The sequence below is a fragment of the Moschus berezovskii genome, chromosome X, assembly GCF_049115385.1.
Source record: "Moschus berezovskii isolate FMDL1 chromosome X, NW_MosBer_1.0, whole genome shotgun sequence".
Lineage (NCBI taxonomy): Eukaryota > Metazoa > Chordata > Mammalia > Artiodactyla > Moschidae > Moschus > Moschus berezovskii.
This window is the reverse complement of record NC_142488.1, coordinates 58,498,087-58,514,419: the sequence shown is the minus strand read 5'-3', so window position 1 is coordinate 58,514,419 and position 16,333 is coordinate 58,498,087. Positions and strand designations below refer to the sequence as shown.

Here is a 16,333-nt window from a genome sequence, read left to right as displayed (position 1 = left end):
TGTAGTCATTCAAGGAAGGAAAGAAAGAAGGAAGGAAAGGTACTTCAAGATGATAAGAAGAACCCACTCTTGGAGAAAATTTGGTGCAAAAAAAAACTGAAAGAAAAAAACTATGAAATAATTACATTCAATACTAATTCAATGATATAAGATGTCAAAGACAAGATGATAAAAATAACTAAATATGATGAAAATGAAGATTCAAGAGCAAATTAAGCAAACTGAAGGTCAAAACAATAGCATCACAGAAAAAAAAAAGAAAAATTAGAAAATATTAAAATATGTGGGTGAATGTGTAAAGGAATAGTCCTAAAATAAACCTGGTGAATGCAAAGTCAAACACAGAATCATTAACAAAATTACAGAAAAGTTAGTTATTTAAGAAGATAAGCAATGGATTACTATAACAAAGATTTTGTCCTTGAGGTAGAATACCCAGCAAAAGAGAATGAAAAAAAAAATAGGAAAATAAAATCAAAGACTTAATAAATTCTCAAAACTAAAAATAAATAAATAAATAAATTTGGTTTCATAGACCAAAAGGAGAAAAGGACAAAAGGAAAGATATAAGCATGTGAATGCAGAGTTCCAAAGAAAAGCAAGGAGAGATAAGAAAGCCTTCCTCAGTGGTCAATGCAAAGAAATAGAGGGAAACAACAGAGTAGGAAAAACAAGAGATCTCTTCAAGAAAATTAGAGATACGAAGGGAATATTTCATGCAAAATGGTCTCGAGAAAAGACAGAAATGGTATGATCCTAACAGAAGCAGAAGATATTAAGAAGAGATGGCAAGAATACACAGAAGAACTGTACAAAAAAGATCTTCACGACCAAGATAGTCACGATAATGTGATCACTGACCTAGAGCCAGACATATTGAAATATGAAGTCAAGTGGGCCTTAGAAAGCATCACTAGGAACAAAGCTATTGGAGGTGATGAAATTCCAGTTGGGCTACTTCAAATTCTGAAAGATGATGCTGTGAAAGTGCTGCACTCAATATGCCAGCAAATTTGGAAAACTCAGCAGTGGCCACAGGAATGGAAAAGGTCAGTCTTCATTCCAATCCGAAAGAAAAGCAATGCCAAAGAATGCTCAAACTACCGCACAATTGCACTCATCTCACACACTAGTAAAGTCATGCTCAAAATTCTCCAAGCCAGGCTTCAGCAATACGTGAACCATGAACTTCCAGATGTTCAAGCTGGTTTCAGAAAAGGCAAAGGAACCAGAGATCAACTTGCCAAAATCTGCTGGATCATGGAAAAAGCAAGAGAGTTCCAGAAAAACATCTATTTCTGCTTCATTGACTATGCCAAAGCCTTTGACTGTGTGGATCACCACAAACTGTGGAAAATTCTGAAAGAGATGGGAATACCAGAACACCTGACCTGCCTCTTGAGAAACTTGTATGCAGGTCAGGAAGCAACAGTTAGAACTGGACATGGAACAACAGACTGGTTCCAAATAGGAAAAGGAGTGCGTCAAGGTTGTATATTGTCACCATGTTTGTTTAACTTCTATGCAGAGTACATCATGAGGAATGCTGGGCTGGAAGAAGCACAGGCTGGAAGCAAGAATGCCGGGAGAAATATCAATAACCTCAGATATGCAGATGACACCACCCTTATGGCAGAAAGTGAAGAGGAACTCAAAAGCCTCTTGATGAAAGTGAAAGAGGAGAGTGAAAATGTTGGCTTGAAGCTCAACATTCAGAAAACAAAGATCATGTCATGTGGTCCCATCACTTCATGTCAAATAGATGGATAAACAGTGGAAACAGTGTCAGACTTTCTTTTCTGGGCTCCAAAATCACTGCGGATGCTGATTGCAGCCATGAAATTAAAAGACGCTTACTCCTTGGAAGGAAAGCTATGACCAACCTAGATAGCATATTAAAAAGCAGAGACATTACTTTGCCAACCAAGGTCCGTCTAGTCAAGGCTATGGTTTTTCCAGTGGTCATGTATGGATGTGAGAGTTGGACTGTGAAGAAAGCTGATCGCCAAAGAATTTATGCTTTTGAACTGTGGTGTTGGAGAAGACTCTTGAGAGTCCCTTATACTGCAAGGAGATCCAACCAGTCCATTCTAAAGACGATCAGTCCTGGGTGTTCATTGGAAGAACTGATGCTAATGCTGAAAGTCCCATACTTTGGCCACCTCATGCGACGAGTTGACTCACTGGAAAAGACTCTGATGCTGGGAGGGATTGGGAACAGGAGGAGAAGGGGACGACAGAGAATGAGATGGCTGGATGGCATCACCGACTCGATGGACATGAGTTTGAGTGAACTCCAGGAGTTGGAGATGGACATGGAGGCCTGTCGTGCTGTGATTCATGGGGTCGCAAAGAGTCAGACACAACTGAGCGACTGAACTGAACTGACCCAACTTAAGAAACTGGACAAAGAGTAAAGCAAATCAAAGCAAGCAGAAGAGAGGAAATAATCAATATGAAATTGGAAATAAATGAAAAGTAGTAAAGAATTGTAAATCAATGAAACCTAAAGCTGTTTCTTTGATGAGATTAACAAAGCTAACACACTAAACAACCAAAAAGATAAGACACAAACTACAAAAATAAGGAGTGAATGAGGGGACATCAGTATTGTCCATACTAAAATAAAAAAGAATTATGTGAGAATCCTATGGACAACTGTATGCTCATAAATCGGATAAATGCAGTGTTATAGACAAATACCTAAAAGTACAAAAAAAGAAAAACTACTGAATGTGGCAAAAAGGTTGATTGAAAATTAATTAGATCAATAACAAATAGTGTTAGAATTAAAAATCAATAATCAAGTAGATCAACCATCACACTGATTTTTCCTAAAGTTTTCCAAAAGTAGAAAAATATGCACAGACTTCAACTCATTCTATGAGGCCAGTATTCAGGGGAAAAAAATCACAAAAAGGAAAGCTACAGATGAATATTCCTTATGAAAATAGATACAAATAATGTTTAACAAAATACTAGAAATCTGAATTTATCAGCATACTATAAGATAACGTAATATAAAGAATATTATAAAGAATATTAATTTAATATGCAAAAATCAATAAGATAAATAAAAATAATATCATATTGATAAAATAAAGGGACAAAAAACATGTGGTTACCTCAATATACAGAGAAAAGGCATCTGACAAAATCCAAAATCCTGAGAGGTCAAGATGGTGAAGGATTAAGTGGACATGGAGTACATCTCTCTCCACAGATGCACCAAAAATACTTCTACAGATGCAACAATTCTCACAGAACACTGAGTGAATACTAGCAGAAGTCCCTGACCACTGGAAAAAATATACAGATCCATGCACAATTTGGGTGGATAAAAGAAAGAAGAGGGAAGGAGGAGGAGAGTGAGTGGGACTAGACCTGCACCTGGGGGTGTAGGAGCTGAAACAGGGGAGAGATTCCCACATCCAGGGCAATCTGTTGGGACAGAAGGAAAGCATATAAGGCTATCAGTGAGTGAAGTAGCTGATGTGACAGTTTGGATAGTGTGAAAACCACACAGACAATCCATGCCATGAAACTATGTGTGTACATGGTGCAGTCCACTGGTGCACATGGTGGCTGGGAGCAGGAACATGGCGATTGGAGAGCAATCCCAGGGCAAGGACTGTTGTTTATTGCAGTGAGATGGCCTGAGGGAATGAGAGGGAGGAAAACCATGGCAAGGAATGACTTTGGAGGAAGCTGGGCAGCCATAGAAGCATGGTGCTATTGCCGAATCACACACAAGGGGTGGAACCATCATTGTAGGCTGTCTCTATCCACATACCAGTGCCAGAAGCTGAGGAATAGACAAAGACCCCAAGTAGGGTGGCCCTTTGAGCACCTGATGTGCCCAGCAATAGAGAAGGACCAGCCAGTGAGGCTCTTGAGTATCAGCTGCTTGAGACTAGAAAAGAATCATAACAGAATCATATCTCATGCACCTATGGCCACTAGCTTCCCTACACACCTGGTGCTGCCAATGTTCCTGTGATCCAAATTAAAGCAGTCATGCCACCTCCATGCCCAGTCCTTACTGGAGCAGGTCCAGCTCCTCCAGGGCAGCCTAAGGAGTAAAACTCATGTGGATGATCCACATGCTAAAATGGGGATAAAACCACAATTGAGCTCCAGGGGCAGAACAACTAAGGAAGAGAATCAAAAACTTTTCCATCAGTTGTAAAAGCTGAAAATTAAATCCACATGATCAACTAGGTAGACTCTGTCTGCAACGAATATGTAAAAGGACAGTGAGTGTTCCCACAAAAGAAAATGCTCTAGTTCTGGCAGCTGTGGACATTAGAGGCAAGCACAAGTGGAAGTAAGGCCAAATTAAAGTCTGAGGTGACCGCACAGCAGGTATAGAGAACAGTCTTCCCCAGTACTAAAGGGCCTCCCAGAAAGGCAGAGGCATGCTGTGGCTCACAGCAGGGGCAAGGGTTTTAAGAGTTGAGACTCTAGGAACATATTTATTGTTATTTTTATGTTTTGATCTATTCTATTGTTCTGAATTTCTTTTCTATTTTTTTCTCCCTTCTTTTTTTCTCTGTTGTGGTTGTTTTATTTTTATTCTATTTAGACTGTTGGGAATATTTTAGTCACATGTTTGTTATATAGTTCTACTTTGGCTTAATGCTATTCTGTGTTTTTGTTTGTTGTTTTATTTGGATTTTTTAATTTTATATATATATTTGGATTTATGTATACATATATATATATAAATTAAAGAAAAAGTGCAACGATAAAGAACATATATATATATATATATGCTTGTATTTAACTTTGCTTTTCTATTTTTTTTCTATCATTTTTGTTTTTTTTTTTTCATTGCTTTATTCCTCAGGTGACACTCTGTTTGGATTTATGTTCTAGATAGCTTTGTTTTTAATTGTTGGGTATCATTTTGCCTTCTTTTGTTCATCAGGTCACTCTCTTCAACTTTGTTTTCTTTGATCTGTTTTGGCTCCTTATGTGTGTGTGTGTGTGTTCCCCTGTTTTTGATTCACTTTGTCTGATTTTGCTTTTACACTTTTACCATTGTCTGGATTTCAACTTTTTTATTTTCTTGTTTATTGCTGGGTTTTCTTTGGTTTATTTGTTTTAATCCCCATTATTGCCATGACTAGGGATTCCCTGGTGGCTAAGATGGTTAAGAATCTGCCTGTAATGCAGGAGACCCGAGTTCAGTCCCTGCATTGGGAATATCCCATGGAGAAAGGAATGACAACCAATTTCAATATTCTTACCATGAACAGAGGAGTCTGGTGGGCTACAGTCTTTGGGGTTTCAAAAGTCAACATGACTGAGTACTAACACTTTCACTTTCATTACCATGATTAATGCTTGGTTAGCAGGGTCTTGGTTTCCTGAACAGAAGACAAATCTGAGCCTCAGGGGTGGGTATGCTGAGTCTAGGATGCTAGAGCCCCAGACAACTCCTGGCCACATGAAGTGTTAAATCTCCCACAAGTTCCTCTGCCCGAATTCAAGACCCAGAACCACCCAATGGCCTAGAGCACCCAGCTCTGGATGCCTCACTGAAACAATGAAAATCAGGACAGGAACACAAACCCAATCATTAGCAGACAGGCTGCCCACAGACAGCCCATAACACACTACTTCACACAGCCATGACCATCAGAGAAAGAAAATCCACCTCATCCCACGAGAATGCAGGCACAAATTCCTTCCAACAGAAAGCCAACAGAAGCCATTGGATCAACCTCTCCGACCAGAGGAAGAGACAAAAACCAAGAACTATGATCCTACAACCTGGGGAAAGGGGACCTCAAACACAGTAAGTTAGATAAAATGAAGATACAGAAATATCATGCAGATGAAAGAGCAAGATAAGAACACACAACAACAGATAAACAAAGAGGAAACAGGCAAAATACCTAAAAACACATTCTTAATAATGATAGTAAAGATGTTCCAAAATCTAAAAATGGAATGGAGAAAATGCAAAAAATTTTTAATACATTTAACATAAGCCTAGAAAAAAGAAAGAATAAGCAGTGATGAACAACACAAATACTGAGATTAAAATTTTTGAGGAAGAAATCAGTAGCAGAAAAACTGAAGCAGAAGAATGGATAAGTGAGTTGGAATACAGAATGTTGGAAATCACTGCTGAAGATCAGAATAAAGAAAAAAATGAAAAGAACTGAGGACAGTCTTAGAGAACTCTGAGACAATATTAAACACACCAATGTTTGAATTATAGGGGTCCCAGAAAGAGGAGAAATGCTTTGAGAAGTTATTAGAAGGGATTATAGTCAAAACGTTCCTATCATGGAAAAGAAAATAGTCAATCAAGTCCAAAAAGTGAAGACAAACTTAATAGGATAAACCCAAGGAGAAACACATTGAGACACATATTAATCAAACTAACAAGAATGAAGCACAAAGAAAAATATCAAAAGAAGCATGGGAAAAGGAAAAAGTAACATAAAAAGTCAGTGGATGTGACCAATGATAGAAGCAAGGTCCGGTGCTGTAAAGAGCAATATTGCATAGGAACCTGGAATGTTAGGTCCATGAATCAAGGCAAATTGCAAGTGGTCAAACAGGAGATGGCAAGAGTGAACGTCGACATTCTAGGAATCAGTGAATTAAAATGGACTGGAATGGGTGAATTTAACTCGGATGACCATTATATCTACTACTGTTGGCAGGAATCCCTTAGAAGAAATGGAGTAGCCATCATGGTCAACAAAAGAGTCTGAAATGCAGTACTTGGATGCAATCTTAAAAATGACAGAAAGATTTCTGTTCGTTTCCAAGGCAAACCATTCAATATTACAGTAATCCAAGTCTATGCCCCAACCAGTAATGCTGAAGAAGCCGAAGTTAATCGGTTCTATGAAGACCTACAAGACCTTTTAGGACTAACACCCAAAAAAGATGTCCTTTTCATTATAGGGGACTGGAATACAAAAGTAGGAAGTCAAGAAACACCTGGAGTAACAGGCAAATTTGGCCTTGGAGCACGGAATGAAACAGGGCAAAGGCTAATAGAGTTTTGTCAAGAGAATGCACTGGTCACAGCAAACACCCTCTTCCAACAACACAAGAGAAGACTTTACACATGGACATCACCAGATGGTCAACACCGAAATCAGATTGATTATATTCTTTGCAACCAAAGATGGAGAAGCTGTATACAGTTAGCTAAAACAAGACCAGGAGCTGACTGTGGCTCAGATCATGAACTCCTTATTGCCAAATTCAGACTTAAATGGAAGAAAGTAGGGAAAACCACTAGACCATTCAGATATGACCTCAATCAAATCCCTTATGATTATACAGTGGAAGTGAGAAATAGATTTAAGGGAATAGATCTGATTGATAGAGTGCCTGATGAACTCTGGATGGAGGTTCATGACATTGTACAGGAGACAGGGACCAAGACCATCCCCATGGAAAAGAAATGCAGAAGAGCGAAATGGCTGTCTGAGGAGGCCTTACAAATAGCTGTGAAAAGAAGAGAGGCGAAAAGCAAAGGAGAAAAGGAAAGATATAAGCATCTGAAGGCAGAGTTCCAAAGAATAGCAAGGAGAGATAAGAAAGACTTCCTCAGTGATCAATGCAAAGAAATAGAGGAAAACAACAGAATAGGAAAAACAAGAGACCTCTTCAAGAAAATTAGAGATTCCAAGGGAACATTTCATGCAAAGATGGGCTCGATAAAGGACAGAAATGGTATGGACTTAACAGAAGCAGAAGATATTAAGAAGTGGTGGCAGGAATACACACAAGAACTGTACAAAAATGATCTTTACGACCAAGATAGTCACAATACCATGATCACTGACCTAGAGCCAGACATCTTGGAATGTGAAGTCAAGTGGGCCTTAGAAAGCATCACTACTAACAAAGCTAGTGGAGGTGATGAAATTCCAGTTGAGCTATTTCAAGTCTTGAAAGATGATGCTGTGAAAGTGCTGCACTCAATATGCCAGCAGATTTGGAAAACTCAGCAGTGGCCACAGGACGGGAAGAGGTCAGTTTTCATTCCAATCCCAAATAAAGGCAATGCCAAAGAATGCTCAAACTACTGCACAATTGTACTCATCTCATACGCTAGTAAAGTCATGCTCAAAATTCTCCAAGCCAGACTTCAGCAGTATGTAAACCGCGAACTCCCAGATGTTCAAGCACATTTTAGAAAAGGCAGAGGCACCAGAGATCAAATTGCCAACATCCGCTGGATCATGGAGAAAGCAAGAGAGTTCCAGAAAAACATCTATTTCTGCTTCATTGACTATGCCAAAGCCTTTGACTGTGTCGATCACAATAAACTGTGGAACATTCTGAAATAGATGGGAATCCCAGACCACCTGACCTGCCTCTTGAGAAACCTGTATGCAGGTCAGGAAGCAACAGTTATAACTGGTCATTGAACAACAGACTGGTTCCAAATAGGAAAAGGTGTACGTCAAGATTCCATATTGTCACCTTGCTTATTTAACTTCTATGCAGAGTACATCATGAGGAATGCTGGGCTGGAAGAAGCACAAGCTGGAATCAAGATTGCTGGGAGAAATATCAATAACCTCAGATATGCAGATGACACTACCCTTATGGCAGAAAGTGAAGAGGAACTCAAAAGCCTCTTGATGAAAGTGAAAGAGGAGAGTGAAAAGGTTGGCTTGAAGCTCAACATTCAGAAAACAAAGATCATGGCATCTGGTCCCATCACTTCATGGGAAATAGATGGAAAAACAGTGGAAACAGTGTCAGACTTTATTTTTTTGGGCTCCAAAATCACTGTAGATGCTGACTGCAGCCATGAAATTAAAAGACGCTTGCTCCTTGGAAGGAAAGTTATGACCAATATTGATAGTATATTAAAAAGCAGAGACATTACTTTGCCAACCAAGGTCCGTCTAGTCAAGGCTATGGTTTTCCCCATGGTCATGTATGGATGTGAGAGTTGGACTGTGAAGAAGGCTGATCGCCAAAGAATCGATGCTTTTGAACTGTGGTGTTGGAGAAGACTCTTGAGAGTCCCTTATACTGCAAGGATATCCAACCAGTCCATTCTAAAGGAGATCAATCCTGGATGTTCATTGGAGGGACTGATGCTAAACCTGAAACTGCAATACTTTGGCCAGCTCATGCGACGATTTGACTCACTGGAAAAGACTCTGATGCTGGGAAAGGTTGGGGGCGGAAGGAGAAGGGGACGACCGAGAATGAGATGGCTGGATGGCATCACCGACTCTGTGGACATGAGTTTGAGTGTATTCCGGGAGTTGGTGATGGACAGGGAGGCCTGGCGTGCTGTGATTCATGGTGTCGTGGAGAGTCGGACACGACTGAGCGACTGAACTGAACTGAACTGAAAAAAGCTTTAAAGACAAGCAAAAGTTAAAAAGAATTCAGCACCATGAAACCAGCAGTAAAACAAATGCTAAAGTGATTTTCCTAGATAGGAAACACAAGAGAAGGAAAAAGACCTACAAATCAAACCTGCAAAATTAAAAATACCAATAGAAACATATATATATATATATCAATGATTAATTTAGATGTAAATGAATTGAATACTCTAAACAATAGGCATGAACTGGCTGAATGGATACAAAAACAATACACACTTGTTTGTTGTCTACAAAAGACCCATTTCAAAACTAGAGATACATCAGACTGAAAGTGAGGGGATGTTTAAGATATTCAATGCAAATGGAAATAAAAAGAAAGTCAGAAAAATAATGCTTATATCAGACAAAAGAGACTTTGAAATAAATAATATTACAAGAGGCAAGGAAGAACACTATATAATGATCTAAGATTCAATTCAAGAAGACATAACAAATGGGAATATTTATGTACCCAACATAGGAGCACCTCAGTATATACGAAAATGTTAACAGATGTTGAAGGGGAAATCAGCAGTAGCACAACAACAGTAGAGGTCTTAAACACCCCACTTACATCAATGGACAGATCATCAAGACAGAAAATTAATAAGGAAACACAAGCCTTAAATCACACATTAGACCAAATAGATTTCATTGGTAACTGCAGGATGTTCCATCCAAAAGCAGCAGCATGCACTTTTTTTCTCAAGTGTACATAGAACAGTCCCCTGGATATATCACATCTTGGATCATAAATCAAGCCTGGGTAGATTTAAGAAAATTTAAATCATATCAAATATCTTTTCTGGACAAAATGTTATATGAACTAAAAGAATAAAAACTGTAAAAAACACATGGAGGCTAAACAATATGTGTCTAAATAACCAAGATTTCACTGAAGAAGGAAATTAAGAATTATCTAGAAACAGATGACCATGAAAGCATGATCATCCAAAACCTATGGGATGAAGCAAAAGCAGTGATAAGGGAGAAATTTATAGTAATACTAGTCTAACTCAAGAAACGAGGAATCCATCAAATAAACAACATAACCTTATACCTAAAGCAATTAGTAAAAGGACAAGAACCCCAAAACTAGTAGAAGAAAAGGAATCATGAAGAGCAGAGCAGAAATAAATGAAAACAAAATGAAGAGAGCAATAGCAAGGATCAATAAAGCTAAAAGCAGGTTCTTTAAGCAGATAAACAAAATCGACAAACCATCAGCCAGACTCATTAAGAAAAAGGGCAAAATAATCAAACATAATAAAATTAAAAATGAAAAAGAAGTTACAATGGACAACAGAAATTAAAAGATCATAAGAGACTACTACAAACAACTATATGCCAATAAAATTGAGAACCTGGAAGAAATAGACAAATTCTTAGAAAAGTATAACCTTCTAAGAGTGAATCATAAAGAAATAGAAATTATGAAAAGACCAATGAAAATCACTGAAATAAAAACTGTGATCAAAATGATCCCACAAAGCGAATGACCAGGTTCAGATGGCTTCACAGGTGAGTTCTATCAAATGTCTAGGGAAGACATAACACCAGTTCTTCTCAAACTCTTACAAAAAATTGCAGGGGGAAGAACATTCCCAAACTCATTCTATGAGGCCACCAACCTCCTGATATAGAAATCAGAAAAAAATATAACAGAAAAATAAAGTTACAGGCCAATATCAATCATGAACACAGGTGCAAAAATCTTCAACAAAACACTAGCAAACTGAATCCAATAACACTTTAAAAGGTTCTTATGTGATGATCAAGTGGGATTTACCCCAGGGATGCAAAAATTCTTCATATATGCAAATTAATTATTGTGATACACTATATTATCAATTTGAAAAATAAAATCTTATGATTATCTCAACAGATGCAGAAAAACATCTGAGAATATTTGACATCCATTTATGATAAAAATGCTTTAGAAAATGGGCATAGAAGAAATTTACCTCAAGCTAATACAGGCAATGGGCTTCCCTGGTGGCTCAGAGGTTAAAGCGTCTGCCTCCAACGTGGGAGACCCGGGTTCGATCCCTGGGTCGGGAAGATCCCCTGGAGAAGGAAATGGTAACCCACTCCAGTATTCTTGCCTGGAGAATCCCATGGACGGAGAAGCCTGGTAGGCTACAGTCCATGGGGTCGCAAAGAGTCGTACACGACTGAGCGACGGAACGGAATACAGGCAATATATGACAAACCTACAGCAAACATCCTCAATGGTGAAAAACTGAAAGTGAAATTTCCTTTACGATCAGGAAAAAAGTCAAGGGTGCCCACTCTCACCATTACTATTCAACATAGTTTTGAAAGTCTTAGCCATGGCAATCAGAGAAGAAATTAAGGAAATTCTGGCTAGAAAATATAAGTAAGATCCTCACTGTTTGCAGAAGACCTTATACTATACATAGAAAACTAGAGATATAAAAAGAAAATTACTAGGGCTCATCAATGAATTTAGTGTAGTTGCAGGATACCAAATGATTACACACAAGTCCTTTACATTCCTATATTCTAGCAAGAAAAAATCAGAAAGAAAAATATAATGAAAAAAATCCCATTTACCATTGCAACAAAAATAATAAAATACTTAGGAATAAACCTATCTAAAGTTTAACCTACCTACACTCCAAAATCACTGCAGATGCTGATTGCAGGCATGAAATTAAAAGACGCTTACTACTTGGAAGGAAAGTTATGACCAACCTTGATAGTATATTAAAAAGCAGAGACATTACTTTGCCAACAAAGGTCCGTCTAGTCAAGGCTATGGTTTTTCCCGTGGTCATGTATGGATGTGAGAGTTGGACTGTGAAGAAAGCTGATTGCCGAAGAATTGATGCTTTTGAACTGTGGTGTTGGAGAAGACTCTTGAGAGTCCCTTGTACCGCATGGAGATCCAACCAGTCCATTCTAAGGGAGATCGATCCTGGGTGTTCATTGGAAGGACTGATGCTAAAGCTGAAACTGCAATACTTTGGCCACCTCATGCGACGAGTTGACTCACTGGAAAAGACTCTGATGCTGGGAAAGGTTGGGGGCGGGAGGAGAAGGGGACGACGGAGAATGAGATGGCTGGATGGCATCACCGACTCTGTGGACATGAGTTTGAGTGAGCTCCGGGAGTTGGTGATGGATAGGGAGGCCTGGCATGCTGTGATTCATGGGGTCGCGGAGAGTCGGACACGACTGAGCGACTGAACTGAACTGAGCTGAACAAACAAAAATAAACTCACCTACAAAAGACCTGCATGCATAAAACTATAAGAAACTGATAAAAGAAATCAAAGACAGTACAAACAGATGGAGAGCTATATTATGTTCTTCGATTGAAAGAATCAATATTGTGAAAATTAGTGGAAAACAGAACACTCTTTAACAAAATTCAAAGCAAGATCCCCCTTGACACAGCTCCAAGAGTAGCAAAAATTAAAAAAAGAACAGCAACAACTAAGACCTAAGGAAGCTCAAAACCTTTTGCATAGCAAAGGAAACTATAAACAAGATGGAACTAAAACCCTTAGAATAGGAGAAAATAACTGTGCATCAAGCAACTGAAAGGATTGATCTCCAACATATACATGCAACTCATGAAACTCAATATCAGAAAAACAAACAACTCAGTCAATAAATGGGTGGGAGACCTAAACAGACATTTCTCCAAGAAATACAAATGGCCAATAAACACATGAAAAGATGCTCAACGTTGCTCATTATTAAAGAAATGCAAATGAGAGTTACAATAACGTATCACTTCAAAGCAGTCAGAATGGTCATAATTCAAAAATTTACAAACAATAAATGCTAGAGAGGATGTGGCAAAAATGGGACCCTCTTGCACTGTTGTTAGGAATGCACACTGATACAGCTGCTATATAGAATAGTATGGAGATTCCTTAAAAACTAGGAATAAAGCTACAGTATGATCTAGCAATTCCACTACTGGGTATATACCCTGAGAAAACCACAATTCTAGAAGACACATGTACCCCAATTGTGTTCCACATGTGTACCCCAACTTGTTCATTGAAGCACTATTTACAAAGATGAATGTATAAAGAAGTGGTGGTACATATATATAGTAGAATATTACTCAGCCATGAAATGGAAAAAATGTGAGTTAGCTGAACTGAGGTGGATGAACCTGCAGCCTGTTATACAGAGTGAAGTAAGTCAGAAAGAGAAAAACGCATATTGTATATTAAAGCATATATATGCTAGAAAAAATGATATGTTGAACTTATTTGCAGGGCAGAAATAGAGATACTGACATAGAGAAAAGACATGTGGACACAGCTGGGAAGGAGAAGTTGGGACAAATTGAGAGAGCTACATTGAAACATATACATTACCATATGTAAAATAGATTGCTACTGGGAAGTTGCTGTATAACACAGAGCTCAACCGGGTGTTCTGTGACAACCTAGAGGGCTGGGATAGGGTGGTGGGTGGAAGGCAGTTTCAAGAGGGAGGGGAATATGTATACTTATGGCCTATTCACCGTTTTGTATGGCAGAAACCAGCACAACATAGTAAAGCAATTTTCTGACAATTAAAAATAATTTTTTAAAAATAATTTAAAAAACCCGTTATCTTTTTATATAAAACAGCACTCACATAACTATGAATAGAAGGGAACTTCCTCAATCTGATAAGTGGAATCTCCAAGGAACACAGTTAACATCAAACTTAATAAAGAAAGACAATATTTTCCACTTAAAATCAGAAACAAGGCAAACATGTCTGCTTTCACCATATTTTTGCAACATCAAACTATAGGTTCTAGTCAGGACAGTTCACTCAGATGAGGAAATATTAATAAAAGATAATCAGCTGCTTGATCTGCAGATTTGCAGGAGGCAAAAGCCAGGATTGCACTGTAACCATGTTTTGCAACCGGTATGAAAATGATGTAACAGATTGGAGTCCTCAGGGCAGGATTCATCTAATTGAATATGCAATGGAGCTGTCAAACAAGGTTCAGCCACGGCTTTTTATCTGAAATTAAAACAAAAACAAAAACAAAAAAAACCTCATTCATTGTTGGTTGCATTGAAAAGAGCACAATCAGAACTTGCAGCTCATCAGAAAAAAATGTTCCTTGTTGATAACACTATTGCTATTTCAGTTGCAGGACTTACTGCTGATGCTAGATGTTATGTAATTTTATGTGCCAGGGATGTTTGGATTCCAGATTTGTATCTGAAAGACCTCTTCCTGTGCCTTGTCTTGTATACCTAATTGGAAGCAAAACCCAGATACCAATGCAGTGATATGGCTGGAGACCATATGATGTTGGACTGCTCATTGTTGATTATGATACAGGCCCTCACATTTTCCAAATTTGTCCATCTGCTAACTATTTTGACTGCAGGACTATGTCCACTGGAGCCCATTCTCAATCAGCTTGTACTTACTTGGAGAGATATATGTCAAAGTTTTGGAGTGCAATTTGAATGAACTGGGTAAACATGGTCTGCATGTCTTCTGAGAGACACTTCCTGCAGAAGAGGATCTAATTACAAAGAATGCTTTCAACGGAATTGTTGGTAAAGACTTGGAATTTCTGGTATATGATGGTGATGTGTCTCCACTCATGGAAGATCTTGAAGAAAGACTGCGAGAAAGACACAGACTACTCAACCTGCTGATGAACCTACAGAAAAGGCTGATGAACCAATGGAACATTAAATAATAAATCAGTCTACATATGTATTAGACTAACTAAATATTCATAAAATGAAGATCATGGCATCTGGTCTCAGCGCTTTATGGCATATAGATGGGGAAACAACAGAAATAGTGACAGACTTTATTTTCTTGGGTTCCAAAATCACTGCAGATGGTGACTGCAACCATGAAATTAAAAGATGCTTTCTGCTTGGAAGAAAAGCTATGACCAACCTAGACAGCATATTAAAAAACAGAGACATTACTTTAAAGCTATGGTTTTTCCAGTAGTCATGTATGGATGTGAGAGTTGGAACATAAAGAAGGCTGAGAGCTGTAAAATTGATGCATTTGAACTGAGGGTTTAGAGAAGACTCTTCAAACAGTGAACTGAACTGTACTGATGTATCATACATGTAGGAATGCAGGAGCATATACTGATGATGATATTCTATACTTTGAACCAAAAGATGCAGAATGGTGGAATGGAATGGTATGTTTTAGGAATCAGTTCAGATGTGAGTTTTTCCCAAGCAACTTCACAGAAACTATATATTGGAGTCCATTTTTCCTTAAGAAGTTTTCTATAATCATTTTCAAGAAAGCATAGTCATCTGTGCTAATGTATTTTATATGAAGAACATGGTGTCTTTGCGGTTTTAAAAACAACTGTGATATAAAATTCTTTCACCTGAAAAATAAAGGGTAGATTGGAAAGGAAGAGCAAAACTCTATTTACAGATGACTTAGATTTGTTTATAGAAAATTCTAAGGAAGCAACTATAAACTTTAGAAAAAATAATTTTATTAAGCTTGTAGAATACAAGATAAATAAAATCAATTGTATTATCAATTAAAATACTAAAAACCAAATAAAGAAAGAAATTCTACTTAAATAAACATAAAAAGAAATACTTGGAATAAATTTTGCAACAATATGAAAGAATATTATATTAAAGAATACAAAAATTTGGGGGAAAACCAATAAATGTAAAGATATTTCATCAGTTCAGTTCAGTCGCTCAGTCATGTCTGACTCTCTGTGACCCCATGAATCACAGCACGCCAGGCCTCCCTGTCTATCACCAACTCGCGAAGTTCACTCAAACCCATGTCCACAGAGTCGGTGATGCCATCCAGCCATCTCATTCTTGATGTCGTCCCCTTCTCCTCCCACCCCCAACCTTTCCCAGCATCAGAGTGTTTTTCAGTGAGTCAACTCATCGCATGAGGTGGCCAAAGTATTGCAGTTTCAGCTTCAGCATCAGTCCTTCCAA

General features: G+C 38.1%; 1 pseudogene; it reads left to right on the top strand.

Annotated features, from left to right (window-relative positions):
- Positions 1-14,271: 14,271 nt before the first annotated feature.
- Positions 14,272-15,077, top strand: LOC129535138 (proteasome subunit alpha type-1 pseudogene; annotated as a pseudogene).
- Positions 15,078-16,333: the final 1,256 nt, after the last annotated feature.